Source organism: Rattus norvegicus, assembly GCF_036323735.1.
Source record: "Rattus norvegicus strain BN/NHsdMcwi chromosome Y unlocalized genomic scaffold, GRCr8 chrY_unlocalized_6, whole genome shotgun sequence".
In the NCBI taxonomy this organism is placed as follows: Eukaryota; Metazoa; Chordata; class Mammalia; order Rodentia; family Muridae; genus Rattus; species Rattus norvegicus.
The window spans coordinates 143,244-151,633 of record NW_026947409.1 but is presented as its reverse complement, the minus strand read 5'-3'; the positions used below and the strand labels follow the sequence as shown (position 1 = coordinate 151,633).

At 38.8% G+C, this 8,390-nt stretch overlaps 1 long non-coding RNA gene across 1 annotated transcript in view; it reads right to left on the bottom strand.

The window, feature by feature from the left end:
* Window positions 1-345: 345 nt before the first annotated feature.
* LOC134484774 (uncharacterized) overlaps window positions 346-8,390 on the bottom strand; it is a 113,629-nt gene continuing 105,584 nt past the window's right edge. The window contains exon 2 of the long non-coding RNA XR_010062547.1: window positions 346-552. This is a non-coding gene — a long non-coding RNA (uncharacterized LOC134484774). The remainder of the gene's footprint in view (window positions 553-8,390) is intronic.

Here is an 8,390-nt window from a genome sequence, read left to right as displayed (position 1 = left end):
ATATCCAGAGACGGACACCATTCCTCAGGTTCAGACCAACCTAAGACAGGGGCTTGGTGTCGATAGGGTTACACAAGGACAAGTAAGGCCGAGTCCTGGAGAAGAACGACCTAAGACAGAAACAATGACATATACTGATGTGACACCAAGATCTAGACAGTCATTTTTAGAAAACAAAAAAGAGGGAGATGTAGGGAGTGTCTAAAGATGGCTCCGACATCTTGTGGTTGTTAGTGATAAACACCTACAATGTGCATGTATTGACATTTCTCCGGCAGTTATCAGACTGGAGTGATATTCACGCTAATAAGGTATTTCATACTCCACCAATCCCCAGAGGACAAATTTACAACCACAGCCTTTCTTGTATTTAGGGGGAGTGCCTTTTTTCCCTCGGGGCCCCCCTCATCAAGAATGAGGTTTTCCTGAAATAAAGGCTGTTGAGAAGAATCCAACGGTGATGTGTCTTCCTTGCTGGTCGAGGTGGGCACTACACTAATAGAAGAAAAGATGGGGAAGAGTCTTCAACACATGGGCACTGGAGAAAGTTTCCTGAAAAAAAAACAAAAAAAAAAAAAAAACATGACTTATGCTCTAAGATCAAGAATTGACAAATAGGACCTCATAAAATAGCAAAGTTCTGTAAGGCAAAATACATTGTCATTTAGACAAAACTGCAACCAACAGTTTGGGAAAACATTTTTACCAATCCTATATCTGATAGTGGGTAATATCCAAAATATACAAAGATCTTAAGAAGTTAGACTTTAGAAAGCAAAAACAGAATTAAAAATGGGGTACTGTGAGTTACAAAACATTCTCAGATGCAGGTTATCAAATGGCCAAAAAACACATAAATAAATGTTCAACATACTTAGTAATCAGGGAAATTCAAATCAAAACAAATCTGAGCGTCTACCTCACACCAATGAGAATGGCTAAGATATAAATCTCAGGTGACAGAAGATGCTGGTGAGGATGTGGAGAATGAGGAACACTCCTCCATTGTTGGTGAGATTTCAGACTTGTACAACCCTTCGGAAAATCACACTGAAGTTTCCTCAGAATATTGGACATTCCATGAATGAGGACGCAGCTACAACTATCCTGAGCATATACCCAAAATATTGTCCAACATACAACCGAGAAATATATTTGTCTGTATTCATAGCAGCCATATTTAAAATAGTTAGAAGCAGGAAAGAACCCAGATGCCCTTCAACAGAAGAATGGATACAGAAATGTGGTACATCTACAAAATGGAATATTACTCAGCTGTAAAAACAATGACTTCATGAAATTCTAGTCATATAAAAGGAACTAGAAAATATCATCCTGAGTGAGGTTACTCAATCACAGAAAAACACACTTGATATGCATTCATTGATAAACAGATATTAGCAAAAAGCTTGAAATACCCATCATGCCATACACAGACCACATGAAGCTGAAGAAGGATGACCAAAATGCAGATGCTTCACTCCTTCTTTAAAAGGGGAACCAAAATACCCGTGACAGGGGATAAGGAGGCAAAGTTCATAACAGTGACTGAAGGACCTGCCATTCAGAGCCTGACTCACATGTAGCCCATATATGTACAGACACCAAAACTAGTTAAGATGGATGAAGTTAAGAAGTGCAGGCTGACAATGACTGGATATTGAACCCTCCTGAGAGACACAGCCAGAATATGTCAAATACAGAGGAAAATGGAAAGAGCAAACCACTGAACCAAGAACCAGAACCCGGTTGGAGGAATTAGAGAAAGGATTGAAAGAGCTGAAGTGATTTGCAACCCCATAATAATAACATTGCCAAACAACCAGAGATACCAGGACCAAACCACAAGAGAAAGATTATACATAGACAGACCCATGGTTCCAACTGCATATGTAGCAAAGGATGGCCTTGCTGGGAAAAATGTAATGAGAAACTCTTGTTTCTACCAAGGTAGGAGCCCCAGTGTTGGGGAAAATGGGGAAGTGTGGGGAGGCCATGGGTGGGAATGTGAACTCCCTTACAGAAGAGTTGGGGGAAGGTTTAAGGGGCTTGTGGACTGAAAACATGGACAGGGAATAACATTTGAAATGTAAACATGAAATCTCCAACAATGAGAGAGAGAGAGAGAGAGAGAGAGAGAGAGAGAGAGAGAGAGAGGAAGAAGAGGAAGAAGAAGAAGAAGAAGAAGAAGAAGAAGAAGAAGAAGAAGAAGAAGAAGAAGAAGAAGAAGAAGAAGAAGAAGAAGAAGAAGGAGAAGAAGAAGAAGAAGAATTTGAAACAGAAAGAGAACTAAAGTTCCATTCTTCTCCATTCCCTCTCTTCATCAGCTGTTGTTTAGGCAGTAGTTTTAGTGAGATGATATAAGTGTAATTTCTGGTGTTACATTGAGACACCATCTCATAGAAAACTTTAGTCTCTTACAATCTTCATGCTCCCTCTTCGGTAATGTTCCTCAGCCTTGAATCATGTGACATTTTGTAGATATAGTCATTGAGACTGGGCTTGAAATTACTATCCTGCATTTTTTATGGCTGGGATTTTTACTGTGATGTTTGTTCCAGAGACTGTAATTAATTCTGTATATAAGGACACATGGCTTTGATTGTTGTTAGGTATGATACTGGCTTAAGTAAGTAAGGGGCTGTAAATTCTCCTTCGCACCCACAGCTTCAATAGTCATATACAAGGCTACATTTCTACTACAAACGATTTTCATTGAACAGGACTTAAGCCAAGTTAGAGAGCTGTTGGCTATCACCAAGCTATTTACACCATTGCACTGCCCTTATGGTTATACTGCATGTTTATCATTGTGTTTTACAGGCATGATGTGAACATCATTTGAAACTGACAAGACTGATGATTGTAATAACAGGTTATACTAGAAATTTGACCTGTGCCTGGCACATCTTCCAGTATAAGAATATTGATTTTCTGATAGGTAGGGGGATGTAAAAGTTAAATTTTGTTTAAAAAAAAGAGGAAATTAAAATTTTCCTCCTATAGCATGTTTTATTAACTGAAGCAAAATAAAATCTATTTACATGATGTTGGGGAAATATCATTTAACAATATAATTCTAACTCTTTTTTTTAATCTATTAGCCATTTCTGAGTTTTTTGCCTATTTTTGTAGAATGTCACATTTTAAAAACAATTGTCAAATTTTCCACTCCTTGGTTAGATTCTAAGAATGAGAATTGGCACATCTCACTGGAGTAGGTCAGGCATTGCTCTCCTTTTGGGTATTTAGGCTTTCTTTGTGGGAGAGTCATGGGGACTGCAGTGTCAGAAGAGGCTCAACTCTTCTTTTGAGAATTTTTTTTTAACTTGAGTATTTCTTATATACATTTCGAGTGTTATTCCCTTTCCCAGTTTCTGGGCAAACATTCCCCTCCCCCCTCTCCTTCCTTATGGGTGTTCCCCTCTCAACCATCCCACCATTGCCGCCCTCCCAACAGTCTAGTTCACTGGGGGTTCAGTCTTAGCAGGACCCAGGGCTTCCCCTTCAACTGGTGCTCGCACTAGGATATTCATTGCTACCTATGAGGTCAGAGTCCAGGGTCAGTCCATGTATAGTCTTTAGGTAGTGGCTTAGTCCCTGGAAGCTCTAGTTGCTTGGCATTGTTGTACATATGGGGTCTCAAGCGCCTTCAAGCTCTTCCAGTTCTTTCTCTGATTCCTTCAACGGGTGTCCTATTCTCAGTTCAGTGGTTTGCTGCTGGCATTCGCCTCTGTGTTTGCTGTATTCTGGCTGTGTCTCTCAGGAGCGATCTACATCCGGCTCCTGTCTGTCTGCACTTCTTTGCTTCATACTCTAATTGGGTGGCTGTATATGTATGGGCCACATGAGGGGCAGGCTCTGAATGGGTGTACCTTCAGTCTCTGTTTTAATCTTTGCCTCTCCCTTCCCTGCCAAGGTTATTCTTTTTCCCCTTTTAAAGAAGGAGAGAAGCATTCATATTTTGACCATCCGTCTTGAGTTTCATTTGTTCTAGGCATCTAGGGTAATTCAAGCATTTGGGCTAATAGCAACTTATCAATGAGTGCATACCATGTATATCTTTCTGTGATTGGGTTAGCTCACTCAGGATATTTTCCAATTCCAACCATTTGCCTAAGAAATTTCATAAAGTCGTTGTTTTTGATAGCTGAGTAATATTCCATTGTGTAGATGTACCACATTTTCTGTATCCATTACTCTGTTGAAGGGCATCTGGGCTCTTTCCAGCTTCTGGCTATTATAAATAAGGCTGCGATGAACATAGTGGAGCATGTGTCTTTTTTATATGTTGGGGCATCTTTTGGGTATATGCCCAAGAGAGGTATAGCTGGATCCTCAGGCAGTTCAATGTCCAATTTTCTGAGGAACATCCAGACTGATTTCCAGAATGGTTGTACCAGTCTGCAATCCCACCAACAATGGAGGAGTGTTCCTCTTTCTCCACATCCTCGCCAGCATCTGCTGTCATCTGAGTTTTTGATCTTATCCATTCTCACTGGTGTGAGGTGAAATCTCAGGGTTGTTTTGATTTGCATTTCCCTTATGACTAAAGATGTTGAACATTTCTTTAGGTGTTTCTCAGCCACTCGGCATTCCTCAGCAGTTAATAGTTTCTTTAGCTCTGAAACCCATTTTTTAATAGGGTTATTTGTCTCCCTGCAGTCTAACTTCTTGAGTTCTTTGTATATTTTGGATATAAGGCCTCTATCTGTTGTAGGATTGGTAAAGATCTTTTCCCAAACTGTTGGTTGCCGTTTTGGCCTAACCACAGTGTCGTTTGCCTTACAGAAGCTTTGCAGTTTTATGAGATCCCATTTGTCGATTCTTGATCTTAGAGCATAAGCCATTGGTGTTTTGTTCAGGAAATTTTTTCCAGTGCCCATGTGTTCCAGATACTTCCCTAGTTTTCTTCTACTAGTTTGAGTGTGTCTGGTTTGATGTGGAGGTCCATGATCCACTTGGACTTAATCTTTGTACAGGGTGATAAGCATGGATCGATCTGCATTCTTCTATATGTTGACCTCCAGTTGAACCAGCACCATTTGCTGAAAATGCTATCTTTTTTCCATTGGATGGTTTTGGCTCATTTGTCAAAAATCAAGTGACCATAGGTGTGTGGGTTCATTTCTGGGTCTTCAATTCTATTCCATTGGTCTATCTGTCTGTCACTGTACCAATACCATGCAGTTTTTATCACTAATGCTCTGTAATACTGCTTGATATCAGGGATAGTGATTCTCCCTGAAGTCCTTTTATTGTTGAGGATAGCTTTAGCTATCCTGGGTTTTTTGTTATTCCAGATGAATTTTCAAATTGTTCTGTCTAACTCTTTGAAGAATTGGATTGGTATTTTGATGGGGATTGCATTGACTCTGTAGATCGCTTTTGGTAAAATGGCCATTTTTACTATATTAATCCCGCCAATCAATGAGCATGGGAGATCTTTCCATCTTCTGAGGTCTTCTTCAATTTCTTTCTTCAGTGTCTTGAAGTTCTTATTGTACAGATCTTTTACTTGCTTGGTTAAAGTCACACCGAGGTACTTTATATTATTTGGGTCTATTATGAAGTGTGTTGTTTCCCTAATTTCTTTCTCGGCTTGTTTCTCTTTTATGCAGAGGAAGGCTACTGATTTACTTGAGTTAATTTTATACCCAGCCACTTTGCTGAAGTTGTATATTAGCTTTAGCAGTTGTCTGGTGGAACTTTTGTGATCACTTAAATATACTATCATATCATCTGCAAATAGTGATATTTTGACTTCTTCTTTTTGGATCGTTATACCCTTGACCTCCTTTTGTTGTCTGAATGCTCTGGCTAGAATTTCAAGAACTATATTGAATAAGTAGGGAGAGAGTGGGCAGCCTTGTCTAGTCTCTGATTTTAGTGGGATTGTTTCAAGTTTCTCTCCATTTAGTTTAATATTAGCAACTGGTTTGCTGTATATGGCTTTTACTATGTTTAGGTATGGGCTTTGAATTCCTATTCTTTCTAGGACTTTTATCATGAAGGGGTGTTGAATTTTGTCAAATGCTTTCTCAGCATCTAATGAAATGATCATTTGGTTTTGTTCTTTCAGTTTGTTTATATAATTGATCACATCGATGGTTTTCCGTATATTAAACCATCCCTGCAAAACTGGGATGAAGCCTACTTGATCATGGTGGATGATTGTTTTGATGTGCTCTCGGATTCGGTTTGCCAGATATTTATTGAGTTTTTTAGCATCGATATTCATAAGGGAAATTGGTCTGAAGTTCTCTTTCTTTGTTGTGTCTTTGTGTGGTATAGGTATAAGAGTAATTGTGGCTTCGTAGAAGGAATTCGGTAGGGCTCCATCTGTTTCAATTTTGTGGAACAGTTTGGATAATATTGGTATGAGGTCTTCTATGAAGGTTTGATAGAATTCTGCACTAAACGCGTCTGGACCTGGACTCTTTTTGGTTGGGAGACCTTTAATGACTGCTTCTATTTCCTTAGGAGTTATGGGGTTGTTTAACTGGTTTATCTGTTCCTGATTTAACTTCGATAACTGGTATCTGTCTAGGAAATTGTCCATTTCCTGAAGATTTTCAAGTTTTGTTGAATATAGGTTTTTATAGTAAGATCTGATGATTTTTTGAATTTCCTGTGAATCTGTAGTTATGTCTCCCTTTTCATTTCTGATTTTGTTAATTTGGACGCACTCTCTGTGTCCTCTCGTTCGTCTGGCTAAGGGTTTATCTATCTTGTTGATTTTCTCAAAGAACCAACTTTTGGTTCTGTTGATTCTTTCTATGGTCCTTTTTGTTTCTACTTGGTTGATTTCAGCTCTGAGTTTGATTATTTCCTGCCTTCTACTCCTCCTGGGTGTATTTGCTTCCTTTTGTTCTAGAGCTTTTAGGTGTGCTGTCAAGCTGCTGACATATGCTCTTTCCTGTTTCTTTCTGTAGGCACTCAGCCCTATGAGTTTTCCTCTTAGCACAGCTTTCATTGTGTCCCATAAGTTTGAGTATGTTGTATCTTCATTTTCATTAAATTCTAAAAAGTTTTTAATTTCTTTCTTTATTTCTTCCTTGACTAGGTTATCATTGAGTATAGCATTGTTCAATTTCCACGTATATGTGGGCATTCTTCCCTTATTGTTATTGAAGGCCAGTTTTAGGCCGTGGTGGTCTGATAGCACGCATGGGCTTATTTCAATCTTTCTTTACCTGTTGAGGCCCGTTTATTGACCAACTATATCGTCAATTTTGGAGAAAGTACCCTGAGGAGCTGAGAAGAAGTTATATCCTTTTTCTTTAGGATAGAATGTTCTATAAATATCCGTTAAGTCCATTTGGCTCATGACTTCTCTTAGTCTGTCGACATCACTGTGTAATTTCTGTTTCCATGATCTGTCTGTTGATGAGAGTGGGGTGTTGAAATCTCCCACTATTATTGTGTGAGGTGCAATGTGTGTTTTGAGCTTTAGTACGGTTTCTTTTACGTATGTAGGTGCCCTTGTATTTGGGGCATAGATATTTAGGATTGAGAGTTCATCTTGGTGGATTTTTCCATTGATAAATATGAAGTGTCCTTCCTTATCTTTTTTGATGACTTTTAATTAAAATTTGATTTTATTTGATATTAGAATGGCTACTCCAGCTTGCTTCTTCTGACCATTTGCTTGGAAAGTTGTTTTCCAGCCTTTCACTCTGAGGTAGTGTCTGTCTTTGTCTCTGAGGTGTGTTTCCAGTAGGCAGCAGAATGCAGGGTCTTCGTTGGGTATCCAGTTTGTTAATCTATGTTTTTTTATTGGGGAGTTGAGGCCATTGATGTTGAGAGATATTAAGGAATAGTGATTATTGCTTCCTGTTATATTCATATTTGGATGTGAGGCTATGTTTGTGTGCTTTTCTTCTCTTTGTTTTGTTGCCAAGACGATTAGTTTCTTGCTTCTTCTAGGGTATAGCCTGCCTCCTTATGTTGGGTTTTACCCTTTATTATTCTTTCTAGTGCTGGATTTGGAGAAAGATATTGTGTAAATTTGGTTTTGTCATGGAATATCTTGGTTTCTCCATCAATGTTAATTGAGAGTTTTGCTGGATACAGTAACCTGGGCTGGCATTTGTGTTCTCTTAGGGTCTGTATAACATCAGTCCAGGATCTTCTGGCCTTCATAGTTTCTGGCGAGAAGTCTGGTGTGATTCTGATAGGTCTCCCTTTATATGTTACTTGACCTTTTTCCCTTACTGCTTTTAGTATTCTTTCTTTATTTTGTGCGTTTGGTGTTTTGACAATTATGTGAAGGGAGGTGTTTCTTTTATGGTCCAATCTATATGGAGTTCTGTAGGCTTCTTGTATGTCTATGGGTATCTCTTTTTTTAGGTTAGGGAAGTTTTCTTCTATGATTTTGTTGAAGATAT